Here is a 25,564-nt window from a genome sequence, read left to right as displayed (position 1 = left end):
GGTTACCTTTCTCTCATCTTTCCTTTCTAAGGTTAGCCTAGAATCTGAGAGGGCAGAGAAAGACCGTGATGCTGAAGGACACAATATTGCCATAGAGAGAATAAGCGTGAACAGTACAAAGAGAAAGGTAACTGCACAGCGGCTTGTAACCATCTGCAGCACTCAAGGGAGGAGCCTCTATGGATGGAAGAGCCAGGAGATTTTAAAGACTGCCTTGACTACTTGTATGCCTACTTAATAAAAGCTAGGGTTGCCTGGAAAGAGGGAACCTCAGCTGAGAAAAATGCTTCCCATAAGATCCAGCGGTTGGGCGTTTTCTTAATTAGTGATTGATGAGGGAGGGCCCAGTCCATTGTGAGTGGGGCCGGTAGTTCTGGGTTCTATAGGAAAGCCCAGTGAGCAAGCCACGAGGAGAAAACTAGTAAGCAGCTCCCCTCCATGGGCTCTGTTTCAGCTTCTTCCTCCACGTTCCTACCCTGGTTGAGTTCCTGCCCTGACTTCCTCTGATGATGAACAATGCCTGAATCAGGGTCTTTATTGCTGAAAATAAATTTATTGCACTATGACCAAGAGCAAGTTGGGGAGGAAGGGGTTTATTTGGTTTATGTTTCCATATCGTGTCTCTCATTGAAGGTAGTCAGAGGCCATGGAGGGGTGCCACTTACTCAGCTGCTCTTCATAGCTTGCTTGGCCTGCTTAGAGAACCCAGGACCACCAGCCCAGGAACGGCACCACCCACAATGGGCTGAGCCCTCCCACATGAATCACTGATTAAGAGAATGCCTTATAGGCTTGTGTACAGCCAGATCTCATGGAAGCATTTTCTTGAGGTTCCCTCCTCTCAGATGATTTTAGCCTTGGGTCAACTTGACACAAAACTATGCAGCACAAACAGGATGTGGAAGCATCAAACCAATAGACCCTTTTGTCCCCGAGTTGCTCTGGGTCATGTTGTTTCATCACATCGAGAGTAAACCTAACTGGCAAAGTGACTTGACCTAGTCTTAGAGAATCTTCCAGACTAGAATAGAGCGAGAGGTAAGAACAAAGGGAGGAACCTTCCATTCAGTACTGAAAGGCACCAGTCTGAGACAGGGAGGGTCAGGCTGCAGGGGGTTCTTTCACCGATGGCTGCATTCATGAGATGGGGGGAACCGTCTTGAAGTTCACCCTGAAATTGTCATAAGCCTAGGGTCCACTTGGTGACCCCTCAAGGTCACAGAGCAGCCGAGACGGCAGAATGCTATAGTGTATCTCTCTAGTTGTAGGCGGCAGGACGCTATGGCGTATTGCTGTAGTTGTAGGCGGCAGGATGCTACGGTGTATCTGTGTAGCTGTAGGCTTCGAACGGCTCTCTTTTTTTGTCGTGTAGGCCCTGCTCACAGCTCACGGCCCCTTTGAAGCTTGCCAAAACACAGGTGCACTGTGTTCTGATTACAAACACGGAGAGCTGCTGGGGAGACCGTTTGAATCATGGAGCTTCTGCAGCTGCTAACAGCCTTCAAAGGGCCGAGGGGAGCTGCGGGGGATGCGGGGCCTCTGAATTCAGAGGTTTAAGGGGAGGTGTATTTCCCAGTCCCTCCTGCTCTCGCCCCTTCTGGAAACACCGTGTTCTGGCCCCTTTCAGAGGAGGCCTGGGCTCCCTCCTGTCCGTTCTGGCCTGGCAGTGTTAAATGCCGACACCAGGTCGCGGCTGCTTTTCAGCTAAGCATTAGTCTTAATGGGTTTGGCAGGATTTTAAAACAATCAAAACAAAGCAGGTTAAAAGGTTCCAAGAGGGAGGGATGTGGTGACTGCTTGAGCTTAGACCACAGGGTACGCTCAGCTTAGTCCCAGAACAGCTTCAAGGCCTGAAGCCAAGGGTCTGTTCTGAATAGAAAGCCGCGGTGACTTTATCAGGGAAATTAGCGCGCGATTAGAGCTGAAAAGAGCCACGAGTCTTAACTCATATTTAGCCTTCCCAGGATCAGGTGTCCCGTGCGGAGCTTAATTTCCCCTTTTCACTCAGGCAGTCCGGAGACTGAAAGGGACGCTTGTCAGGGAAGCATGAGGGAGGGAGGAGTGTGGGGAGCCGTACTGCCACCAAGTGAGCGGGTGCAGATCTTGCTGTTTGGCTTGGGGGAGGGCGGACTCTTTCCCTCCTGATTTCCGTACCTGAACCATGCGCTGCAACCAAGAACCCATCTATGATCAGGTTGGGTGCTGTATTTTTCATATATGGCCAAAACAGTTTTGAAGGTAAAGTGGGCCCTCAATCGTATGGAGATGAAGGGCATTCCTTTTCTACCTAGCTTTTCCTTAATGGCCCACTGTTGTGTTTCTGCCTCAGGAACTAAAACTCGAGGCTGCAGCTTCCATTGTGAATGGCGGACGCTGGAAATGATCTGGGGAAACCCGGGGACAGACCGAAGTGATGCAGTTGCCCACAGCTGTCCCTGGATTCGCTCTCACTTCTGATCAAGTCTCTTCTGTAGCCAGGTACCCGTATCTCCCCACTCAGCGGTTCTGGGCAGAAGAGGCAGCAGAAGGGCCTTGTTCCGAAATAGGCCAGACATTCTCAAGTAGTAGTAAGAATGTAGGTGGTGTCCCTGACACTAGGCTCCCAGCTGTCTGTGTGGCAAGGAAGAGCTACCCCAAGGCTGTGCAGAGGACCTGGCCAGAGCCAGAAATGTGCTCCGATCACTCTTGGACAGGAGACTCCCTCAGTTTTCCTCACACACAAACTCAAGAGAAACGTAAGGCTGATCCTTAAGGAAATGGGAGTCTACAGACCTGGGCGACATTTTGGCTTGGTCTGGACTCAGAACAGGAGAGTGTTTGGTCAGCAATACAATCTCTGTCTCACCTTCTTTGTCTGTTGGTCTGTTTTTCTCTCTCCTGCGACCCCTCTCTCTGACTTAGAAAATTCTAGATGTCCTCTTGTATTTGGGTTTTGTTTTTCTTTTATTGCACAAAGTGTGCTTTTTCTTCAAGCTCATGTCGGAAGAGGGTCACCACTCACCTTCCAATTTCGTAAGTCTGTCCCTTCAGACACACAGGGGATGTTATTCTAACAGAGCAGCTGCGAATTCACAGGAAGGAGTCCGAAGGATTTGGGTTAGGTCGGAGAAGGTTAAAAGGTTTTGGGTGGATGACTGTGGTGAGTGTCTTGAGTTCTAATCTCAGCACGTGACTAGCAGCCAGTACCAGAACAGATCCAAGGCTGTGGTCACAGGGAGGTATGTCAGAGGACATTAACAGGGAACATTAGCATGGCTACCAGGGCCTGTATTTCCCAAGATTTTGAGTTCAGAGGTGTGTGTGTGTGTGTGTGTGTGTGTGTGTGTGTGTGTGTGTGTGTGGTAGGTAGGATCTCACAGTTAAATAGAGACCCTTCGAAGTATCTATTGTATCATGTACAGAGAAGAAATTTAGACCTACTGTTTATCAAGAAATCTCTTCTCTTAAAGGAGCCTTCCTCCTGCACACTTGGCGGAGCTCCTCATTAGCATGGCCCTCCTGAATCGGAAGATCTGGTCACAGATTCTCTAATCATGCTCCATCTTCCCAGGATGGAGGAGCCGATGGATGCTAGGGAGCCCTTTGTGAATTTACATTTCCTTTAATATGCATCTGGCACAGATGGTTTCCAGGTTGTCTCTCATCCATACGTCTTCTTTCATCAAGGGCTGATCAGAATTTAGTGCAGGCAGGTTTAAAGGCACAAGCTTTTAGGCTTGGAAATGTGCATATAAATAAAAATGTTGCGGTAGCGGCTCCATTGTTAATGAAAGAAAAATGATCCATGTCCTCTTCTGGGATAACGGAGTCTCTGAATATATTTATTTCGAGATTTAGGTGCTGGGGGAACTGGTCACAAATCACAGAGCAACCATTAATGAGCCTCTGTCCCTACCTGTTAAGCTTATTAACTGCCTGTTACCTGCAGCTCTGTGTCCCACTTGGGGGAAAAGAATGGATTCTTCAGCACGGCAAAGGCTGAGAAAAATACAGCAGTTAATCAAAAGCGTGGGGGAGAGGGGTCTAGAGATGCAGCCAGACACGTGCCGGCTGAGAACATTGCGGGGCTGGGAGGGAAGATCTGACGCTGCCTGGTTTGAAATTCAGTTAATTGTCAGTGCCCTGCTCTGTGGCTGCCTTCTCTTCAAGGAACCTGCTTGTTAACTGGCGATCATGTTCTACAAACCTAAGTTAGGTTGATCTGAGTTTAGGGCAGTTCCGTGTGAGTAAGGGTTAAAGCAACAAAAGCCTCAACAGTGTGAGAGCATAGGAAGGGATCCTTGGAAGGAGACAGACACAGTTGTACAGTATTACAGTGATAGCCACTTTTAGGCTTCTCATTCATCAGAGAGTTTGCACTTGGTCTTTTCTAAATATTATTCATGGGATGGACTTCTTACATGTGTGAAACAGAAGCATGGAGGGAAACAAAGCTTATTGAGAGGGATGGAGCGTTCATGAGTCACTTGGCAAAGTCTGGGGTTCAGTTTATGGGGAGGAAGAAAGAAGCTACTCTTGACAGGTACACAGGTCATCAGGCCTTAGTAGGTGTGTGCATGCCAAAGAGATGCCTGCCTTGGAGAATGAGAACCAAGGAGAGAGGGAGAGAGGAGAGTTACCGATCATAGGAAGAACATGGACAGATCTGTACAGGCAGGTAGACAGCCCAAAGTCCAAAATCCCACCCTCTGATCTTGTTCCTCCATGCAAATATTTCTGTAAACTTCTCAAGAGCTTCTCATCCTTAAGGCAGAAGTCTCGTTTTATTGAAAGTAGCAAGCAGAACTTTTAAGCCATTTGAAGACAGATATAAAAACTGAAAATGAAAATGCCTTGGCTATATAATTAATTAAAGGGCTCATCTTAAATTTAGAAATCGCTTGAATAAAAGAAGACAAAATTGCATTCCTATGACTCTGTTAATTATAGCTATTTTTCCTCGTTTTTTTCCCCCTGCTACCATTACAGCCATGTCTTATGTATCACTTGGTTCCAGGCGTTGTAATCAATCTACTGTACCATAAACAGCGTGCTGTGCACACAGTAAATGATAACATCATTTAACCAGACACAAGGAAAAAAAATCTTGCCACCTCATCCATCGTATCTCAGGACAGCCTTGAGAGAGTTCTTTACTGACTGAACCAGGCAGACAGGATTTTATGAGTTTTACTGGAGCAGGGAAGGCAAGCCCACAGCCTTCCCACAGAAGAACACCCACTGTGACAAGCTCCACAGATAAATCTGTCATCCTGTGCCCAGAACAGTGCCTGGTACATGTAGGCACTCAATTGCTGCATGTCAACCCAATCACTACCTCTGAATGCTAGTTCCTATGATGGATGGTAAGTTTTCTAGGGAATTGTTCTTAACTGGAAAGGGTGCTTTGACAGTTGAGACTAACCTAATATGAATCTCTTACTGACCATGACGTCACTACTATGTCATACCCAACTCCTTACAGATCTGACTGATTGTCTTCCCTTTCCTCTTTAAACACACCAATTGTGAATCCGTTCAGCTCTCCATTGTAGTTCTCCCATACCCCCAGGGCCTGCATGCCTGAGTGCGAATCAAGAGTCAGCTGGATCCATTTCTAAGTCTTTCCTGCCCAGTTATCCTTCACATTGTCACCAAGGAACTTAGTCTCATATACACTGAAGACACTGAATGGAAGGAGAGAAAATCGTTTCTATCAAAAATACATTGAACATGCTAGAGGACCTCAATAGATTCAAGTGCTTAAGAAATGTGTGTACCATGCGTGGGCATGGCACCTGTAAGTGGTGGGGAGCAGTGCTTGCAGACAGCAGAAATAGGTGCTCAACCTTAAAGACACAGAATCTGGAAACAAGTGATGTTGGTGTGGTAAGATTTCTATGGACTTGAGGCTTAACACAGGATGGCAATTTATACCTCCATTTGGCAAACACTTCCTCAGAGACTGCATATAAAATGCTCAAAGGGCAACAAAATGGTGCCTGGATATCATCTGGGATGCATGGACTTTTTTTTTTTTAAGGGAGTTCACTGTTTTTATAATTTCTCTAGTTGAATGATGACATTTGTCCCCTGGTTTGTGATGGAGGAAGGTCATTGGTTAATTAATAAAGAAACTGGTTGGCCTGATAGGTTAGAACACAGGTGGGTGGAGTAAACAGAACAGAATGCTGGGAGGAAGAGGAAGTGAGGAAGATGCCATGCCGCTCCTCTCCAGGGCAGACGCAATGAAGCAAGCCGCCAGGTCAGACATGCTGAATCTTTCCCGGTAAGACTGGTGCTACACAGATTACTAAATATGGGTTAGGCAAGATAAGTCACCACCTCGTGGTGCTACACACATTAATAGAAATGGGCCAAGCAGTGTTTATATGAATACAGTTTGTGTGTTGTTTTTTTGGGGCATAAACTAGCCAGGCGGCCGGGAACCGGGTGTCAGGAACACAGTCCGCAGCTCATTTCTACAGGTACATGTGCATCTTAAGAGCTCTCCTAAAAAAGTGAGCGTGTTCCACCCCACCCCACCCCTGAAGAATCAAAACACAGGGAATCCGCAGAGCACTTCTGTAGTGAAGGCACCGTGACTGATGGTCACACTCCTGGAAACATCAGTCCTGAGGATGCTGCCATAGCTTCCAGGCAACAGGTGAGGCAGGCAAGTGTGCTTCTCCCGAGACACCTTCGGGAGCAAGCCCAGCTTTCAGCAGCTGCTGTCTAATAAGTCAGCACATGCTGGGTCATCTTTCCTGCTGCCTCTTTCCCTGACTTCTTCTTTTTCCCCAACCTTTTTAAATTTTATTTTTGAGATTATAATTACGTTTCTTCTTCCCTTTTCCTCCCTTCAACCCCTCTCCCACAGCATTTGTCTTTTTGGGGTCTGGGTTACCTCACTTTTCTAGTTCTACCTATTTACCTGCAATCTCATGATTTCATTTTTCTTTACAGTTGAATAGTATTTTGTAGTGTATATGTACCACATTTTAATTATGCACTTGTAGGCTATAGGTCATTTATGTTGTTTTTATTTTCTAGCTATTGTGAATGGAGCAGCAATGACCATGACTGAGTAAGTTACTAGAGTATGATAACAAGCCTGGTGAGCATATGTCAAGAAGTGGTGTCTCTGGTCATACGGTAGATTTGTCTTTATCTTTTTGAGAATTGTTCACCCTGATTTCCATAGTGGCTGCACCAAGCTGTCACCCTACCAACAGCGAATGAGGCTTCTCCCTTTTCCTGAACCCCTTCCAACATTTGTTGTCAATTGTTCTGTTGATCTTTGCCAGTCTGATTGGGGTTAGATAAAGTTTAAAAGTTCAAAGTTGTTTTTATATATATTATATTTAATTGTTAATGGTGATGAAGGTTTTTAAGATGTTTTTTAGGCTTTTTTTTTTTTGTCCTTTGAAAGCACTATTCAGGTCCGAAGATCATTTTTCAAAAGGATTTTTTATTTTTTACTTTTGTATTTTGAGGATTTTGTTACTCTGGATCTTTAGTCCTCTATCAGATGAAGAGCTGACAGAGTTTCTCTCTCATTCTGTGGGCTTCCTCTTCACCTAGTTGATAGTTTTTTAGCTGCAGAAGATTTTTATTTTTGTGAAGTTCCACTTGTCAATTTTGGCTTTAATTCTTTACACATGGAGTCCTATTCAGGAAGTACTTTCCTGCATCATGTAGGTTACTGCCTTTTTTTAAAAAGCAGCTTCTCTGGTTTAGGTTTCAAGTGTATGGCTTTTGATCCACTTGGAGGTAGTTTTTGTACAAACAATACCCTTCTAATTTCATTCTTCTGCCCGTGGATGTTCAGTTTCCTGAAACCATTGTTGACGATGCCTCCTGTTGACCAGGAGGTTGGCATCTTTGTTAAATGTTGTGTGTGCTCATGTTAGGGCCTTCAGTTTTGTTCCATTGGTGTACTTGTCTGTTTTGATGTCAGTACCACACAGATTTTATTGTTCTGGCTCTCTATTATATGCTGAGATCTGTAGTGGCAACTCCTCCTGTATTCTTCTTTTTGCTTAGTATTGTTTTGGCTATGTGGAGTCTTTTGAGGTTTCATATACACTTTAGGGTAATTTTTTTTCTATTTCTGCAAAGAATGAGATGGGAATTTTGGCTGGGATTGCACTGAGTCTGCAAATATATTTGGTAAAATGGTCATTTTCACAATGTTAATTCTACCAATATATGGGAATGTCTTTCCATTTATGAGAATCTTTCTTTACCTCTTTCTTCAGGGATTTAAAGTTTTCATCGTAGAAGTCCTTGTTTAGGTTTATTCACAGATATTTTATTTTATGTAAGCCTACTGTGAATGGGTCCACGATCTCCTTTCCTGTGTGTTTGTTGTTGTGTATAGAAAAGCTATTGAGTTCACAGTTTCGTGCCATGTTACCCAATTTGCTTACCATTTCCAGAAGTTTTCTCAGACTTCTGTGGATTTCTAATGTATGGTATCGTATCCTCTTCAAATAGTGATAGTTTGAGTTCTTTCCTTATTTCTTTCCCTTACCTTATCATTCAAGTGCTTAGAGCATAATGCTGAAAAGTATCGGGAATAGTTGACATCCCTATCTCATTCCTGACTTCAGTGGGATTGCTTCAAGATTTTCTCTGATTAGGATGCTGTTGGCTGTGGGTGTCTGTCTTTATATCGCTTTTGTTGTGCTGAGGTGAGTACAATCTAGCCCTACTCTGAAAAACCTTTAACACAAAGGCATGTTCTTTTTCTTTTGTTGTTCTTGTTTGTTTTTCTTTTTTGTTTGTTTGTTTTCAAGGCATGTTCATTCTTGTCAAAGGCTTTTTCTGCATTAACCAGATGATTATTTGAGTTTTTTTCTTTAAGGCCGTTTATGTGGTTTATTTCATTATTGACTGGTGTATGTTGAACTATGTTTACATTGCAGGGGTAAAGTCAACTTGGGTTTTATGCTGTCAATTTTAAGTTTTATTGTATTGTGGTCAGATTCAGTGGGTGTTTTATCTCATTTTGAAATTGTAAAGATTTGTTTTGTGTCCCAGGATGTGTGCTATTTATAAAAGGTTCTAAGTGCTGATGAGTAAAATGTATATTATTTGGTGTTTGGGTAGAATATTTTTATAGATATCTGTTAAGTCCTTTTGATGCACGAGGCCAGATAACCTATAAGGGAAATGAGATATTGAAATAACCTCCTATTAATGGATTGATATTAATTTGTATGATGTGGGATGCCCTTCTATATGCTGTGAATATGTCTTATTACCATTGGTTAATAAAGGAACTGATTTGGTCAATAGCCAGGCAGAATAGAGCCAGGTGGGAATCCAAGGAAAGATAAAGGGAAAAAGGATGTGGAGTCAGGGAGATGCCAGCAGCCACCAGAGAAGTAAGATGTGAGGTAACAAGCCACAAGCCTCATGGTGAAATGTAGGCTGATAGAAATGGGTTCATTTAAGATGTAAAAGCTAGTCAATAATAAGCCTGAGCCATTGGACAAACTTTTGTAGTTAATATTAAGCCTCAGAGTGGTTATTCAGGAATTGGTGGGTGGGAGAGAATCTTTCAGTTATATCTGTGTCTTTAAATGTGATAGTAGACGTTTCATGAAATTGGGCAATGTAGATTTAGTGCACACATATTTAGGCTACTAATGTCTTCTTGGTTAACTGTTCCCTTAATAAGAATATAGTGTATTCCATATTTCTTGAGATTAGTTTTAGTTTGAAATCTATTTTGTCAGATGTTATGATAGCAATGCCTAGCTGCTTTCTGGTCCCATTAGATTGGAGTACTTTTCTTCATACCTTAAAGGGTCAAATGACCCTTTCACAGAGGTCACCTAAGACCATCAGAAAACACAGATATTTACATTACAATTCATAAAAGTAGCAAAATTACAGTAACGAAGTAGCAATAACTATATGGTTGCGAGGGGTAACATGAGGAACTGGAGAACAGGGCTGTAGCGTTAGGGAGCTTGAGAATCACTGCTCTAAAACGCTCCCCATGTTTAAACTCTGGTGTGTGTTTCTTGTTACTGCAATGTGTGTTAGTTGTGCTCACTGTATTGTTGAATTTTGGTGTTGGTGGTTGTGTTTTTGGTGCTATTTTGTGTTTTGGGCATTTTATACTCATACATCTTTCCACAGTCTCTCTGCTATGCTCATTCCTCTTTCGCCACAAAGAAAGCATTTTCTTTAGTATTTAGTATTTCTGTACTTTCTTTAGGTTTGGTTTGTTGGATGTAGTTTTTTTTTTTTTTGACTTTTTATGTCATAGAAAGTTTTTCTTTGCCTTCCATTATGGCAGAGAGTTTTGCTGGGTATATTATTCTAGGTTGGATTCCATAGCTTTTTAGAATTTAGAATTCATTTTTGCAGGCATGTCTGTCTTTCGAAGTTTCCATTAAGGAATAACAACTGTTATTTGGATATATGACTTGATTTTATTTTCTCTTACGGCTTTCAATTTTATACTTTTTTGTTATGTGTACTCAGTGTTTTCACTACAATAGGCTGTAGAGATTTTACTTTTTAGGTCTTGGCTATATGGTGTTCCATGTACTCCTTATATTTCTCTAGGTGTGTCCTTCTTTAGTTTGGGCAAGTTTTCTTCTATGATCTTGGTGAAGATTTGGTCTGTGCCATTGGCTTAGGATTCTTTTCCCTCATCTATGCTAATACTTCAAAAGTTTGTTTTTTTCATGATATTTCACATTTCCTGTGTGTATCCTTTCTTGTGTGTTTACAAACTTTTCATGTTCCTTTTTCATTTGGTCTAAATTCTCTAGCTTATCTTCAGCTTGATATTGTGACTTCTGCTTGATTCATTCTACCTGAAAGGCTTTCTTATGGGTTTTCTGTTTGGAGTCCTGGGTTTTTCAATTCTACCTTCATTTCAGCTTGGGCTCTTTTCAGTGTTTCTATTTCTTGATTGAATTCTGTCCTCCATCGTTCGGCTGTCCTTATCATTTCCATCAGCCATTTGTTTGGGTTTTCTTGGGCGTCACTCAGAAGTTTAGTCTCTAAGCTCGTTCACTTTGACTTCATTGGACTGTTTCTTTGCATCTTATTTAAACCCCTTGAATTCTGTGATGGGGTTTATGGTTGTTCTTTTTAATTTGGTGTCCTGGGATTCATGCAGGTAATTTTCACTGACAAACATTTCTAGAGGACTGGTTGGTTTCGGAGAAATGTTACTGGCTTGACCTTTCCGTATTTTTGTTATTCCTGGAAATGCTATCTGGGCATGTGAACTTTCTTGTTTCTGAGTTTGTTATGTATAAAACAACTTGAGGAAGAAGAGCAGATGCGGGATTAGCTGAGTCAGGAGGTTGGGATGTCTGGAATGGAGTCAGGTAAATAGAGAGGCTGTTCTGGTATACAAGATATGCTTCCTGTTCCTAGCCTGGAGTATGTAGACAGATCTGATTGGGTATAAAGTTTAGATATGAAATAGGAGAGTACTATGGTTTGGGGGATATGTAGAGGGAGTCCTGACCCAAACCTAGAGCTCCTTCCAGCAAGAAAGGACAGAGAATGCAGGTACACTGGCTGTAGGGTTCAGATGAAGCTGGTGAGCTACAGCAAAGCATGGGTGTGGAGGTCAGAGTACTCACTTAGACCCTAGTGGAGGAAGTAGTAAATCTGGGGACCTACTAGGGTGATGGAGGCTGTCAGGAAGGGATTTGTGGGTGGATATATGTAGGGAAGATCCTACAGGAAGCCTAGAGCCAGCTGATATACCGGGAAGCTGGCTAGGGTTCCATCACCAGGTATGACTTTCTTCATGATGAGTAGGCCTTCAGGCTAACTAGATAGCTGTTGGTTACCACCACCATGTGAGTGCCACTTACTGAACCTTTATGTGTAGTTGCCATGTTGGCAATTATCATGGCTCATTTACTTTTGAAGCTGGTTAGGACAGTTTAATTGTCTCTCTTGCTTGGCAGCTTGCCTAGTATTTTCTGGGACCATTGAAGCTAGACTGCAGGAATGAGACTTTCAGGTAAGATCTAGCTCTAATCATTGGAGTCTTCCTCAGTGTACAGGGTCTTCAGCAATAGGGGTCCACCATCACCCCTTGAGAGGCAACCGAGGATTAAGTCTGTATTCTGTATTGTTTAGGGAGTCATGTAGACTGCCCTGACCAACCATGCAAAAGGAGGTTTCTTGGGATGTCAAATGTTGGTAAGATTGTGAAGAGAGAAGAAACCTTATTCAGTGTTGGAAGGAATGCAAATCAGTATTACCACTTAGCAAATCACAGTGGAGAATCCTCCTAAAACTTAAAATAATTCTATCACATGACCCAGCTATACCACTCTTTGGCATTATCCAAAATCATATACTTGAACATCATACTCCATCACCAATGTTCATTGCTGTCCTATCCACAACAGTCAAGAAATGGGAACAAACTAAATGGTCTTCAACAGATGAATAGATAATGACAACGGCAATGCACTGGAATACTATTCAATTGTAAAGAAAAATGGTGACCTAGAAAAGATTATATTGGATGAGGTAACATAGACCTAGAAAGGCAAAGGTTGTATGTTCTATCTCATCTGTGGTTCGTAGCTCCAAATCTTCAGAAGTGAGTATACCAGGTAGACTAACCACAGCAGCCAGGAAAGTATACGGGAACCGTAGGTCAAGCGTGGAGGCACTTGAACATGGTATGGCAGTGTACAGGAGGTAGGAAGTGAGCAGTAGAATGATGGGGAGGAACTCCATCTGGGGAGGAAGGAGAAAGGTCAACACAGAAGGAGAAGGAATGGCAAATAGCACAAAGGTTACTTGACAAAGCCTCGAGGGATCATTTTATGTCTTCCTAAAATTATTCAAAATACTTCTAAGTGTATCTAGAAGCGGACTTTCAAAATTATTCAATGTGTTCACAATTTGTCATAAGATCTCTGGATTTCTTGTATTCCTATGTGCTTTCCTTCTTCTTATGCCAACCCCACAGGTTCTTAATGCTTGTAACCGCTTTGGTTGGAAAGTGCGCACTATGGGAGTGAAGAAGAGGAAGCAGGAGACGCCTTGTAGAGGGCTGGCCTCAGAGCGAACTGTCTAAATAACACAATGGTGTCTATGGCAAACTCTGGTCTCCCTGCAGCAGGGATCTACTCTCTACTCTATTGTTCCACCAAAGGAGTGATCGCCTCCCTCATAGCCTTCGGAGGCATCTTTTGTTTTGTTTGCTGCCCACATGCACTGGCTCTTTAAAACTATTTAATTTTTGTATGTGTGTGTGTACCATGTGTGTGCGGGAGACCACAGAGTTCAGAAAGAGAGGTTGGCTCTTCTGGGACTGGAGTTACACATGGTTAAGCTGCTTTGTAGGTGCTGAGAACTCAGCCTAGGTCCTCCGTAAGAGGAGCAAGTGCTCTGAACCAGCAAGACATCTCTGTAGCCCTGTTATACTTGTCTTGTGGCATTAACATTTGTGGTCATCCTATCTCATGCACTATTGCTATAGTCTCCATTTCACATGTGAGGAAACGTTCCAAGAGGCTCGCCTAAGATGCTATAGTTGATGGCCAAGGGTTCTGTCTCCAGAATCCGCTCCCTTTGCAACCATGTTTCTGGGAAGTGAGGGAAATGGGTGTCAGGAAGCATTACCTCCTGACCTTTGAGGTAGAGTCCATTGAAGAAACTTTTAATGAAAGTATGCTTTCCAATGTGCTAATTTGATGTTGTGGTTTCCTCCTGAAAAATGGCAACTCTGCTCAAATAAGTGGTTTTCAGAAGAAATAGCAAAATTTGTCATGGCAGATGACAGCTGGACCATTGGAAAGATTCACCAGAGGTCCCAGAGAGGCTGTGAAGGGAGTCCTGTCCACAGAGCTCTGAAGCCACGTCTTAGACAATCAAAGATGCCTTCAGATTGACAAACTTAAACAAACAAGAAAATCACACGGGGCTCCATTTAGACCTTTTGATATAGAAAATGTAATTTTGTGTATTTGTGTTTGCTCTAATAAGAATGTGCAGTTTAGAGGAAGCCACTTTATTTCAGATGAAAAAAAGAAAAGAAAGAAGAAGCAATTTCCCATATTCTCTATAAGGTCCTATTTCAGCTTCACAGGTCTGACCTCCATGTTCTTAGAATCATCTATTTCTGGAGTAGCAATAACCTTCTTGTTTAGGAAACAAATATGACCTGTGCTGAAGATGATGGTGATGGTCAAACCCCAGTGAAATCCTGTAAGACTCTGCTCTTCTAATTGCTTCCTGGAATGGACATTCGTGGTGAATAAATCCTCACAACCCTGGGAAAAAGTCTGAGGTCATTTCCATATTCAGAAGACAAATGTCTCACCTCATGAAAATGTTAATGGTTAGCATTAATTGGAAGCAGAGGTCAGGCCAGGAGTTCCCTGTAGGGGCTGAGAGCCTCAGAGCCCTCCAGGGCAGGTAGAGTACATCTGTAGGTAACCCATTTATAGAGCCAGGCAGGGAAGATGTTACCTTAAACTTTTTTTGCTTCCCTTCCTTCTCTACTGGTCTGTTTCTGACTTTGTTCTTAGAGTCTATGTGCTCTCGCTCTCCCTTCATTTCAGCTGCACGTTCCAGTGCCTGCTAATATTTCTGACATGAGCATTAGAGACCAGAGATGAGAAGGAAAGAGGACAATACCAGGAGAACGCTGACTTCAGAGACATCAACCAGAAAACAATGAGGTCAATAATACATGGGGAATCTCCTTTCTCGTACATCTGTCTAGTTGTTGTTTTTTCATTTTAATTGTCTTTGACAGATCAATATACAATAAAAATACAAAATAGCTGACGTGTTAATTTTAGCTCCACCTTACTTGAAAATTACGCGTATTATACTGATTTTGGTTTTTGTTAGTTAACTTATGTGTAACATGAATGGGGGCCAGGCCTGCTTGTTTGTGTTTCTGTCCTGCCTGGTTCCCCACAACTGTTTAGCCCCAAAGAAAAATCACACAGAGATCTCTATAAGTTATAAAGCTGATTGGCCCATTAGCTCTAGCCTCTCACTGGCTAACTCTCATATCTTGATCAACCCATTGTTCTGATCTATGTTAGCCATGTGGCTCAGTACCTTTTTCAGTGAGTCAGGTCACATCCTGCTGCTTTGGTGGTCTGGGCAGAAGTGGGAGGAATCAGCTTCCTCCTTCCCAGAATTCTCCTGTTCTCATTATATCATGTCTACTTCCTGTCTGGTTTTCCCGCCTATATTTCCTGCCTGGTCAATCGGCATTTATTTATAACATGATTGACAGAATACAGACAATTCTCCTGCACCACTTCCCCCTCTTTTTTTTTTTTTTTAAAAAAAAGGAAAATATCCATAGTCCATTTTTTGGGAATGTGGGTATACTATTCCAGGCTACTTCCAGCTGGTTGGGGGTGCTGATAATCTTATGGGGACCTAAGAAAATTCCTTATGGGGAAAATTTAGAGTTATGATCTCCTGACTGAAGTATCCTGTGAGTCTTGATCATCTTAGGCAGCAGTCTTGAACCTGTTCTGGATGAAGAACTCAGAGATCTGGGCCATCTATTCCTGCCGGAGATTTCTCAGGTTGTCTGCCTTGATCAAACTGGATTTCTCTTAACTCTGAATAAATCCACAGCCTCTCATTTTCTGTGGAAGCAAAAGCAAAATCTCTTCTCCAAAGTAACATACTTTTTGACTTCAACTGTGAAGTCAAGGCATTTTCAAAATATCTATCTTGGATTAATTCTGCAGTATTTATAAACAAATATCTTTTAGCAGCTGTTGCTCCTTCCTCAGCATTTAAACAATTTAAAGAGATCATAATAGCATACAGTATCAAGATTCTTTGTGTATTTTCCATCTTTATGTGGGCTTTATTTTAACCTCTATTTCTTTTATTTTTGCTTTTAATTTTTGGCTTTTTGAGACAGGTTCTCTGTATATCTTTGTCCTGGAATTCCCTCTGTAAACCAGGCTATCTTTGAACTCACAGAGATCTGTCTGTCTCTGCCTCCCAAGCTACTCTTATGTTCTGTCCAGGACACAATGGAACACAAACACAGACAAACAAGACATGTCCAACTGAAAAGGAATCAATATGTCCCTAGTATTCACAATGATAATCAACATTCATATAGGATGTATCACTTTCAGGTACCATTTTCAAATTTTTACATAGATTGGCTCAATTCTTCAACAATTCTATGAGTTAAGTCCCATTTTTTTCTCCTCTCCATCTTCTGAAGTAGAGGAAACGGGCACATAAGCTTAATTAATTTCCAAAGTCACATGCCTAACGACCAGGAGAAGCATAGCTGGAAATCGTAGTCCAGACTCCATCCCTGACACGACCATATTATGCTGATCCCTCAGACACACTCTCCTAGGTACGATGAGCAAATACACGTGCACTCCTCTTGCCCAGTGACCAGGCAGACTCTTGATACAGGGGACAAGGGCACATGATGACTCTGCAGGAACTAGAGAACACACAGGTTTAAAGACAATATAACATACAACTCAGTCCCAAGTGCTTCTACTAGAGAATCCAGGTTTCACAAGGATTATTTGCATTGATTTTGAAAAAAAAAATGCTTGTAGTTTGTCAGGCTTTTTTGCTAATTTTATACTGTAATAAGACATACATTTCTTTAGAAATGCTTCTTCACGGCAACTTACAATGTCACATCTTCATTTTTCTTTTCTCTATGGCTGTTGCATTTCCCATCCAATAAACAGAAGTTTCTTTGCCTCCAAAGCAGTTTCATCTGAGGCTGTTGCAACCTGGAAGCTTGGATTCTTTTGCCAGAGAGCAAAGCCAGTTGGCTCAGAAGCAGTGACTGGGGGTGACTGACAAATCTTGAATCCCTTTGAAGATGAGGTTTTGAAGAATCTCCTTGGGGGACAGAGCCACCTACTTCAAAGCTACACATTGCTGCTTCTGTCCTAGCCTCACTACAGCTAGGCTCATGCTGCAGTTAGCCAGGCAGCCATGGTTGCTGCTAAATGAATGGGGGGAAGTTGGCTTTTGTATATGTGAGTATTGTTGAACGGAAAGACCTAGCTAAATACAGGTGTGATGAGGGGATCTAGGTGGGAGGAGGGAGACACACATTTTTCCTTTAAAGCACAGCTATTGGCTTGGACCTCTTCAGCCTTAGCCAATGGAGCTGGCTGTGCTTTGAATTGTTTCCTGCTTGGACCCATGGTGCTTCCAGCATGGGCTCATGGAAAGTGGCCAGTTTGAATGCTGCCTCAGGATACATGCTATTGTACAAGGTAAGTTTGTTGGCGCTCAAGTTTCAGCCAAATACGGCTTTATGAGTCATATTTTCCACACGGAGAGGAAGCTACCTCCAGTTTTGGAGCCATTAAAAGTCAACTTCAAATTTTCTGTCTTTGATAATGTTTTAACTGTAGAGTTTCCTTCCACTTGATGAGTTTGGGTAGCCATTTTGGTTGAATTTTATCATGTTATTGTCAAGATGGTTTCCAGGGACACACAAATGACTGTGTGAGTCTCATTTAGTAGACATTTTCATTGTGTTAGATGTTAAGGTCACAAAACTTTTTGCACATGGTCATTTGGGAGATGATTATAGGAGGCCCTGGGTTATATTGTGTACTGTCTCGCCTGACAAGCCCTGCTTTCCTAGATGGCCTGAGTTTACATCCATGCAGTTATAGACAGTTTGATTAAGAACATTCATTATAATTCTTTGTCTAGGGGGCCCAGAGAAGATGTCAACTAGTGGGAATTTTACCATGATGAGATAGAAAAATGGGGTTCCAACTAGAAGTCTATCAGCATAGAAAATAATACAGTCTGCAAAATGCTTACTGTGCAAGCATGAGACCCAGGCTTGGACCACAGAACCTATGCAGAAAAGCCAGATGCTTGCGATTCTAGCACTAGAGATGGATAGATAGATATGTGAATTCCTGGGGCCCACTGACCAATTAGTTTAGTCTAGTCAGTGAGCCTCAGGCCAATGAGAGCCTGTCTCAAGAAAACTGGGCCAATATTACATGAGAAACACTGCCAAAGGTTGTCCTCTGCTTATATATAACATATACATGCACACATGTATACTCACATGAAAATGTACACAAATATACACACAGATACATACACACATGAACGCACAACAAAAGAATTCTAAACCCTGGATCTGCCACTGGTGATGTGACAGATGATTTAAAAAGTATCTTTCTGATCTTCAGTCTTCTCATCTATAGACTAGATGATAGCAACATCTAGAGCCCATAGGAGAAGTAATCAAGATTGCCTATCTTTATCTTTATCTGCCTGCCTGTCTGTTTATCTATCTATCTATCTATCTATCTATCTATCTATCTATCTATCTATCCCTCTATCCATCTATCATATAACAATCATCTAGGTATATCAATCTATCATCTATTTTGTATCTATTTATCTATAATCTTCTATCTATATACACATGTCCAAAATCTACAAGTACCTGGGCTCCAACAGGTACTTATTGCATTTATTTATATGTCATATATGTCATGGTGTGTGTGTGTGTGTGTGTGTAAGGAGAGTGGGCTGGGAGAAATGAAGTGGGATGGAGAATTCAGCAAAAGAAGAGAGCTTGAGGGAAAAGGAGAAGCTGACTTAGAAATAGCTCTGCAGCAAGTCAGAAGAATGCTGATTTGCAATGCAGCTGGGAAATCCTTTCCACTCAGGGCTGCTTAATAATTGCACAGGGATCCTTCACGGTGTGTTTGGGGGCTCTCTCTGTATTTGATGACTTGAGGCTTTTCTCTCTTTTATTCCCTCTCTCGTGTTTTCTGAGACAGGCTTTGGTTCCTCTGAAGCAGCATTTTTGTGCAAAAGCAGAGGCATTTGGGGATCTGGGTCTACTAAATATGAAGCAAATGAAACTAGGTTGCCAAACTGGCAAGACTGCTGGAGAAGTCAGTCCAGACACAGCCATGCTCAGACAGATGTTTGTAGCTGGTTAAATAGGAGTTATACTGAAGCAGCATGGGGTATCTGTTAAGTATAATTGTCCAAAGGAAAGGACTCCCCTTTCTCCTCGCTTTATGACCCATTTATTACTTTTTCTGGATAAGGGTAAACTGAGAAGTAAAGCCTTCAAAAACATTATATTTAATAATCCTCATCACCAAAGTTTATGATAGAAAATATATGTAATTCTACCATTCAAATATGATCACTGTTAAGGTCTTAATATGATTTATTAATATTCAATCATATTTTATAATTTCCTATTCTATTTTTCTCAAATTATTTGAAAAATTTAACATGATAGTTATTGGTTGAATTTTCTAAAACATCTCTTAGCATCTTACCCTCATCTTGCTCTATAAAATGTTGATAATTTTATGGTCAAGGCAGTATGTTGGATATCTATTTTAGTATAAAACACTGATTGACACTCATACACGCTGTCTAGGTTGACCCTCCCTTTTGTGGTGTTTCGTGGTCTGATACTTTCCTAAGAATCGTGATGTCCCTTGTCTTGGTCACAGTTTTATTCACGTTATTTTGAGAATCAAGCTGGTATCATGAAGGGAGGAAGAGCAGGCATTACTTCTTCCATTATAACCAGCCTTCATGGACTCAGATGGTCTTCACTTGAATACTTGAAACGTATTTTAATAAAGATTCTGAGAAGCATAATTTTCATATTGTATTGGCTTCTTTGCATGTAGTATCTGAAAACTGGACTTCAATCTTCATTTGGATTTCAGTTATGAGCATGTCTCAGAATCCATGGTGCTGTGTCTTCTTGAGGTGGTAGCTCATTCCCGGGGCTGGCTCCCATTGACCCACAGTGCTCTTAGATCTTGTCATTGGCACTGAGAAACCTTCACACTTCAAGTGACAGTAGATTATCCCCTGAGATGTCTTTCTGCTTCTCTTATGGGGAAAGGAGGCTTTCACAGACCCCATGCCCTGTGCTATGACTTAGCAGTACACGGTCAGTGAGGAGATGCCCAATAAAGTTTTCCTTGGAAAACACAGCAGTGAAGTTTCTATTCTTTTGAGTCATGAGAGAGCAATACATCATTTGAGCTCTCAATAACTTTTGGTTTGATGCCTTCAATACTTCAATATCATTTAGCCAATAGTCTACTGTTCTCTTGACTTAAATATTCTCAGTTTCTTAAGTAGTTATTTTGAACTTCCCCACTCAGCCATCCATACCTCCATAAGCTTGTGAAACTCATGTAGGATGAATATGGTTAGCCAGTATTTTATTCTTGAAATATTGTGCCTGTGTGAACCTCTTTCATACTATATCCAGTATGGCAAGTCATTAACCTAGTAACAGAATATATTTTTGTGGTCAGGATAGAAGAATTCAGAAAGTCCAAAATTAATAGCTCCCACACCCTGACAAGGTAAGTTATCTGCTTACCATAAACTATAGTCTTTGATATAACAACTAAGACAGTGGTCAAGGCTCCCTACTTGGTTTTGTGGGGTTTCCGTTTTATGTATTCTGATGTTGAGTTTTCCAGCATTCAGTTTCAAGTGCACTTAGTTATGTTTATGTCTTGAGTCTTAGAGCCATTCCATATACTTAGTAGGTGCTTAATAATTCTTCTCAAAATGCCTAAAATATAATTGTAAAGTAAACAGACACAATTAGAGCCATTCTGCCTGTGCTTCATTTGTCTGCTCAGTGTGTTTTATCTTCTTCTTGAAGTTGTTGAGAAGAAATAGATTGCTCTTTCATCGCCCAACATACATTAATGCAAAAAACAGAATTTTTCTCTAATGGTCAGAGTGCTATAATTTAAACAAAATGGGAACAAAGAAAAAGATAAGAGTTAGAGATAAATGGGCTTCTTTAACAGTACATGCTTTCTGTTCTATGGATAGTTTTTTATTTTAAAACTATGGACTAGTATCTTTCCTAGAGCAAAAAGAAAAGACATAGGTAAACCAAAATGATTGGTATTCAAGGAGTAGGCTGGGGAATATTCACTATAGCTTGTCCTTTCAATGTGTCTTCTTTTGACATCTTCACCCTGGGTATCCTGGCAACAGAGCACTTCACCAAAACAAAAGTCCCATAGACACTGTTTGCTGAATTCCGTCAGAATAATAAAAAGACTGTTTTATCTAAGCAGTTGCTGAAGACAGTAATTTAGAAAAACACCAAGACGGTAGCTAAATGTACTTGATTCAGAAGTAACTGTCATTGAAGGAAACCCTATCATTTGTCAAGCACTCGCAGGGAGCTACAAATGGGGGAAAAAAAGAAAAGGTGATTTGTGGCTAAATGAGAAGTAAGCCAGTATGAAGGCACTACAGTCAGATCGCACCAAAGGAGAGCGTATGTCATCTTGCCAGTTGGGGTGTGTCATCAGTACCTGTGCCAACACCTGTGAACACACCTGTGAACAGAGTCGGCAGGCACGTGAAGTCGCCTCTTACTACCAGGCTGCACATATTCTCTGGGACAAAAGTGTGTATTTAGGATGACACCTTTTTCTAGCAGGGGATCTGATCACCTCAGTATTATATTTGGAACTTCGGAAACATTTGCACAGAAATAATGCAGGACCTCCCTGGGCCTTGATGGGTTAATGAAAGCTGGGAGTGGGGATCCCAGCCACCCGGATGCTTGCACTGGAGATGATGGCAGGGCTTGGTGGCTTAGAGAAGGAGTGGCATCTCTGCTGTCTTAGGTCCATCTCTCTATGCGATTTATTTTTGTCCTACAGTTTTCTCTCTTTCATTTGCAACGAAGAGGTTAAGTGCTGCAGTCCAGGGTCTGAGCCAAGAGCTCAGCAGTGTTCGCTCAGGGCATGCTGATGCTTCTGTCGACCAGAACTCAAGGTTCACGCAGTGCCGAAGCAGGAGGGTGCTTTAGGTAGCAGAAGTTTAAGTTCCTCAAGGGATGGAACTGAAGCAGCTTAAATGCTAGCATCCATACATTCTGGGATGCCCAGCCCAAGAAGGCCATCCTGGTACCTAGTCAAGCTCCCTGTCCCTTCCTCAGCTTGTATAAGCTTCATTGACTCCCTCTTCCTGTTTAAGACCACAGTTGATTGACCCAATCCATGTGGATGGAGTCTCCAACCTGAGACTTTGTGAATGAGATTCAGTAACACCTGCTAGTTCAGCTGTTTTAGTGATGGAGATATTTATACTTAGGGGTCATACTTCCCCTGGGCCTATTGAGTAGTAATATTAAGGACATCACCTACATCGAAATTAGGTGAGAAAGAAAGGGATAGGACAGAGGAAAGATACTGTTCTGACCTGTGAGGCATTGTGGTTTGAGTGGGAAATGTCTACTATAGCCTCTTATATTTTTAAAATTTATTTATTTATTATGTATATAGCATTCTGCCTGCATGTCTGCCTGCAGGCCAGAAGACGGCACCAGATTTCATTGCAGAAGGTTGTGAGTCACCATGTGGTTGCTGGGAATTGAACTCACTGTTCTTAACCACAACACCATCTCTCCAGCCCAGCCTCTTACATTTTAACACTTGGTCTCCGGTTGGGGAGGTCACTGAATCTGTAGGAAGTGAAGCTTTGCTGGAGGAAGTTATGCCGTGTCAATGGGGCGGGGTTTGAGGGTTGATAGCCTTGGTCTTATTTCCTGTTTTGGTTCTCTACTTCCTATGTGTGGTTACGCGTGTTCTCTCAGTTCCCCGCTCCCACTGCCTTCCCAATCATTACAGACATCTAGTTCTCCAGAACTATAAGCCCAGAAAACTCTTCTATAAGTTGCTTTTGGTTATGCTATTTTATGACAGCAACAGAAAACAAACCAGTGCAGGTGGGCTTCCCATTCCTAACTCTAGTTGACTCTCAGAATCAACTAATTGGCTTCTATAGGAGATATGTATCCCAGACCTCATTGGACTTAAAGCCATTTTGAGGAAATCGTGCTTAACTGTAACTAACAAAAAGATCATTGAGCAACAGGAAGTGTCTGGAGGCAGCTTCAGAAACAGAATCCTAGTCGGTGTCTGGACCAGTGTTCAGTGCACAGTTTTGGTATTCTGCACATTTCCTGACTCCAGAACATGGTAGAATATTGGCTGACCTGCTGGGGTTTGGGAAGGTTGGAAAAGCATAGGTCAGAAGATATTATCTAAATGTTCCAACCCTCCAGCCCTTTGTTGCTGGTTGCTGGAGTATTGCACTCTATACATAGGATGGGCATGTCCGAAAAATGGGTCCCTGTGTTCCTATTTCTGTGGTCTCCAACCACAGATGATTAGTTTTAGGAAGTCCCGTTTTCAAGTCCTTAGGTCTGAGGGCGAGCCTTCTGCTCCATTAAGGTCATATGGGAATCATCCAGAAAGGGTTCTGGACATTTCCTCACTGCTCTGAGTTGCCAGTTCCCGCTGTCTTGGAGTTAAGTGCCAAGTAGGATGAGGGCAGTCTGATATTTTAAGTTAGGCTAATTGTTGAGGGCAAGAGGGAAGCAAGAGTAAAACTGGGTTGTGATCATATAAACCGTGTCTCTGTAGCCCCCGCTGTGGGAGGCACCTTCTCTCTAGGAAAAGGCAGGCTGCGTGCAACTGGCATGAATAAAAGCCACAGAGTAAGCCAGGCTTGATCTCTGCCCAGAAGATCTCCCTGTATAATTTATGGCTTTAGAGTGGGTAGTCTTTGATTTCTGGGCAGGAAGGCAAGCTAACGTATTATTGTAAAGCAGCAAACAGGGTCAGTGGAACAAGCTGCGCTCAGAATGTTCATGACTGCTTGAGCCAGGCAAAAGTCCAAGTAACTCTGCATGTCTGTGCACAAACATACACACACACACATGCACGCACGCACAAGGTGTGTTCTCATAAACTTAGCATGCCACAGCACACTTGTGGAAGTCAAAAGACAACTTGGGGAAATAAGTTCTCTCCTTTCACCAGGCGGGGTCTCAGGGTTGAACTCGGGTCCTCAGGCTCTTTGGCACTGAGCCATCTCACTGATCCAATATAGATTATATTTTAAATAGTTTTATGATGGTCTAACACCTGGTTTAGATAGGAAGCCCAGGGACTTTTGTAGTCACTACTGAGGCAATACCTTTGTCTCTAAAAGATAAGGCAAAATTTATTTCTAGAAACAATGTGTTGATAGAGAACACACAATATCAGAGTGAAGCCATATTTTGAAAATTTCTGGACTTTTCTCTTCTTTGTAGATCACCTTCTCCCTTCAGAGTACACATACATATAAGCAAATGTGTTAAAAACCACAGGGGTCCAATGGCCAGGCACCACAATAGTATGGAAAAAAACGTACAGGCTTTATAAAAGTATTGTCAGAAAAGATACATTTTTAAAGAAAGGCAATTTCAGTAAAGTTTTGTGAAATAAACATACAAAATCAGTATTGTTTCTATAAGCCAAAATTGAACTAACTGAAAAAAATAGAAAAAGCGGTTGACCATTCTTAGTCTACTTTGGGTGAACTTACTGCAAAGGGAAATTTGCCGAAATTAGTGAAAATACAAAGCTGGGGAATGTAATAAGTAAATTAATAAGAATCCAAACTGTTGCCTAATATATATTTTAGCAATAAACCTGCTAACATTCCAGTAGATACATACAGCTTTGCCTAGGGGAATAGATCTATACTTCCCATCATTTGTTTGTTAATTGATTTGTTTGCCTTTACATATTTTGTCAAAATGTTTGGTCAATGTCCAAGGAGGTCAGTGTCTTTCTTGTCTTACCAGCATGAGACACTGAGAGCCTTTTAAAGAGTTAGCGTTTGAGTCATGAGTAAGAAAGTGCGGAAGAGAGGCCCAAAGTACTGAGGCCAGAGAAAGGCCATTGTTTCTCTGCTGTGTGCTGTTAAAAATCTTCCTGGACTTACCAAGTATCTCCTTTGAAAAGCTATTCTGAAACCTATTTCTTTCCTTTTTTAGGACCCACTTTCTGCTACAGAAAGGGAGCACGGGGGAGAATGTCCCCTTGTGAAAGGGCTCACTCAGCAGATGGCCCAGCGCCTGAAGCCTTCACTCCAGGGAAGGGGACAAGCAACTTAGATCTGCAAGCTGTAGATGGGGAAACTTAAAGATAATAAGCTCTGTTTCCAGCAGCACAGGATGAAATAAAATCACAGAATAAAACTTTTAAACAGTGCCTGTAAATCCCGGGGTTAATTGCCTGGGTAGAATCAGTCAGAACACATTGATTACTATGGATGCTGGGTTCATAGCTTAGAGGTCCTTTAGAGGTGAGTGACCGGTATCTGAGCATGCATTCTAAGTAAAGCCTAAGGGTTGTTGGCAATGCCAGAATTATACAAAATAAAATGCTAGGCGGGGTGTCTACTCCACTGGGGTGTGAGAGCGAGAACAGACTGCAGGGCAAGGCACCTTCACAAGATCACGCTATTATGGCCAGGAAGAAGCAACAAAAGGTAGATTCTAAATGTATTTAATCTATGTAAAAATTCTAGAAAAAAAAACCTTGGCATTGTTCCCAGGAACTGTCTACCTTGTTTTGTTTTATTTTTTGAGACAAGGTCTCTCAGTGGGACCTGGGGTTTGTGGATTAGCCTAGCTAGCGTGTAGGCCCCAAAGATTAGGATTGCCCATGTATAAGACTACATTGTGTAATTTTTA

This window comes from Microtus pennsylvanicus, chromosome 17 (genome assembly GCF_037038515.1).
Source record: "Microtus pennsylvanicus isolate mMicPen1 chromosome 17, mMicPen1.hap1, whole genome shotgun sequence".
NCBI classification, from domain to species: domain Eukaryota; kingdom Metazoa; phylum Chordata; class Mammalia; order Rodentia; family Cricetidae; genus Microtus; species Microtus pennsylvanicus.
Note: the sequence above shows the minus strand (reverse complement) of the source record.